At 37.7% G+C, this 3674-nt stretch overlaps 1 pseudogene; it reads left to right on the top strand.

Moving 5' to 3' along the window:
• Nucleotides 1–2853: 2853 nt before the first annotated feature.
• On the top strand, nt 2854–3404 carry LOC116857159 (annotated as a pseudogene).
• The last annotated feature ends 270 nt before the right edge of the window (nt 3405–3674 follow it).

Consider the following 3674-nt stretch of genomic DNA (forward strand, 5'->3'; position numbering starts at 1 on the left):
GAAAGTGTTTGACTTCTTCCTTGCTGATTTAGATGCCTTTTATTTCTTTTTGTCATTTGATGGCTGAGGCTAGGACTTCCAATAGCATGTTAATTAACAATGGTGAAAGTGGACACCCCCACCATGTTCTTGACATTAGAGAAAAAGTTCTCTCAGCTTTTCCCCATTGAGGATGATATTAGCTGTGGGTCTTTTCTACATGGCCTTTATGATGTTAAGGTATGTTCCCTGTATCCATACATTGTTGAGGGTTTTTTTTTTTTAAGATTTTATTTATTTATTTGACAGACACAGATTACAAGTAGGCAAAGAGGCAGGCAGAGAGAGAGGGAGAAGCAGACTCCCTACTGAGCAGAGAGCCCAATGTGGGGCTCAATCTGAGCTGACTGATCACAACCTGAGCTGAAGGCAGAGGCTTTAACCCACTGAGCCACCCAGGCGCCCCCTTGTTGAGGGTTTTTATCAAGAATGGATTCTGTACTTTGTCAAATGTTTTTTTCTGCATCTATTGAGAGATTAGTCCTTTCTTTTGTTAATGTGGTGCATCACGTTGATTGATTTGCAAATATTCATTGACCTTCACAGTGTAGGAATAAATCCCACTTGATCGTGGTGGATGACTATTTTATGTACTGTTGGATTTGATTTGCCAGGATTTTGTTGAGAATTTTCACATCCATGTTCATCAGTGATATTGGCCTAGAATTCTCCTCTTATTTGGGTCTTTCTCTTGTTTTGAAATCAAGGCAATCTTGGGCTCATAGAATGAGTTTGGAAGTTTTCCTTCCATTTCTATTTTTTGGAACATTTTGAGAAGAATAAGTATTAACTCTTCTTTAAATATTTGCTAGATGAGCTCCCGGGTGTCTCAGTCCGTTAAATGTCCAACTCGTGATTTTGGCTCAGGTCATGATCTCATGGGTGGTGATAATGAGCCACACTTTGGGCTCCATGCTTTGTGGGGAGTCTACTTGGGGATTCTCTCTCTCCCTCTGCCCCTTACCCCATACCCTTTGTTTTTTTCTCTCTCTCTCTCTTTAAAATAAATAAATAAGGGTACCTGGGTGGCTCAGTGTGTTAAAGCCTCTGCCTTCAGCTTAGGTCATTATCCCAGGGTCCTGGGATCGAGCCCTGCATCCCTGCTGAGCAGGGACCCTGCTTCCTCCTCTCTCTCTCTGCCTGTCTCTCTGCCTGTCTCTCTGCCTACTTGTGATCTCTGTCTGTCAAACAAAAATAAATAAATAAATAAATAAATAAATAAAAGGTAGAATTTACCTTTGAAACCATTCGGCCCTGGACTTTTGCTTGTTGTGTTTTTGATTACTGATTGAATTTCTTTGCTGATTATTGTTCTGTTCAAGTTTTCTATGTCTTTCTGTTTCAGTTTTGGTAGTTTATATGTTTCTAAGAATTTATCCATTTCCTCCTAATTGCAAAATATTTGGCATATGATTTTTCATAATATTCTCTTATAATTGTTCATATTTCTGTGTGTTGGGTGTGCTCTCTCCTCTCTTATTCATGATTTTATATATCTGTGTCTGTTCCCTTTTTTTTTTGATAAGGTTGGCTAGTGATTTATCAGTTTTATTAACTCTTTCAAAGTCCAGCTCCTGATTTGATTGATCTATTCTACTGGGTTTTATTTTGTTTTGTTTTGTTTCTTTATCATTTATTTTTGCTCTATTCTATTATTTCCCTTCTGCTGACTTTAGGCTTCATTTCTTTTTCTAGCTCTTTTATATGTAAGGTTAGGTTTTGAAGTCTGAGATTTTTATTGCTTCTTGAGGTAGGTTCCCCATATGGCTATATACTTCCTTCTTATGACCACTTTTGCTGCATCTTAAAGGTTTTGGACTGTCATGTTTTCATTATCATTTTTTCCATATATATATATTTTTATTTCTTCTTTAACTTCTTGGTTGAACTGTTCAATCTTTAGTAAGATGTACTTTAACCTTCATGCATGTGTTGTCTTTCTAAATTTTTTCTTGTGTTTGATTTCAAATTTCATAGCATTGTGGTCTGAAAATATTCATGGTATGATCTCAATCTTTTTGTACTGGTTGAAGGCTAATTTGTGACCTAGCATGTGATCTGCTCCATAGAATGTCCCTGTGCACTTGAAAAGAATGTATATTCTGCTGCTATCTTTGAATATATCTGTTAAATCCATCTGGTCCAGGGCTATCATTCATAGCCATTTTTTCCTTGTTAACCTTCTGCTTAGGTGATCTGTCCATTGATTTAAGTGGGCTGCTAAAGTCCCCTACTATTATTCTATTATTATCAATGAGTTCCTTTGTGTTTGTTATTAATAGTTTTATATATTTGGGTGCTCCCAAGTTGGGGGCATATTTATAACTGTTAGATCTTCTTGTTGGATAAACACCTTTTTTATGATATAGTGCCCTTTTTCATCTCTTGTTATAGACTTTGGTTTTAAATCTAGTTTGTCTGATGTAGGTATGGTCATGCCAGCTTTCTATTGATATCCATTAGCATGAGAAATAATTCTCTATCCCCTCACTTTCAATCTGCAGGTGACAGACACATAGAGAGTTTATATTTCTGTTCTATAATATCATCCATAGGTCAAAAACAAACATAGAAACACAGTAACTGCTTACTCCAGATGCCAAGGGCTATTTTCTTTCCTAGTGGACATGAAATTATTAATTGATTCAAGCTCATAAATAGTAAAAAAAAAAAAAAAAAGACAGACTGGATTCTCTATCATAAGAACCAAACCCCAATCATTGCTACCATCTATGAGGAACAAGTTATTAACAGAGTATGAACTTAAAAAGATGAAGAGCTCTTTCCCTAAGCATCCAGAGATGACCTCTGAAAATGGTTCATCATTCACTTGACTCAGAAAACCCTACAAAATCATGCGAATCAGGAGGTTCAAATCTTAATGTTCACTCTAAGAACACACATGAAACTGCCCCGTCCATCGAGGGTATGCATATCTGAAAAGCCACCAAGAATCTGAAAGATGTCACTTTGCAGAAGCAGTGTGCCATTCCATTGCTACAACAGTGGGGTTGGTAGGTGTGCCCAGGCCAAAGAGTGGGGCTAGACACAGGGCTCATTGTCCAGGAAGAGTGCTGAATTTTTACTTCACATGCTTAAAATTGCAGAGAGTAATGCTGAACTTAAGGGTTTAGATATAGATTCTGTTGTCATGGAGCACACCCAGGTGAACAAAACCCCCAAGATGCAACATAGAATTTATAGTTCTCACAGTCAGATTAACCCCATACATGAGCTCTCCCTGCCACATCTAGATGATCCTTACTGAAAAAGAGCAGATTGTTTCTAAACCAGAAGAGGTTGCACAGAAGAAAAAGATACACCAGAAAAGACTGAAGAAACAAAAATGTATGGCCCGGGAGTAAATTCTGCATGGAATAAATGCAAATAAAAATTTGAAAAAAGATAAAGAAACTCAAAAGTCAGAGAGAGAGAAGGGCAAAATTAAAATTCCATTATTTCTCCAGATACTTTCTGGGAGGAAAAATAGAGAAGGGGAGGGAAGGAGGAAGGGAGGGAAGAAAAAAGAGAGAGAGAATGGATAGAAGGAAGGAAGGAAGGATCGAAGGAAGGAACAAAGGGAGGGAGGGAGGAAGGAAAAAGACCTTGAGGTGCTCGTTGGGAAACAGTTCTCC

The sequence above is a fragment of the Lontra canadensis genome, unplaced genomic scaffold (assembly GCF_010015895.1).
Source record: "Lontra canadensis isolate GAN:19392208 unplaced genomic scaffold, GSC_riverotter_1.0 scaffold119, whole genome shotgun sequence".
Lineage (NCBI taxonomy): Eukaryota > Metazoa > Chordata > Mammalia > Carnivora > Mustelidae > Lontra > Lontra canadensis.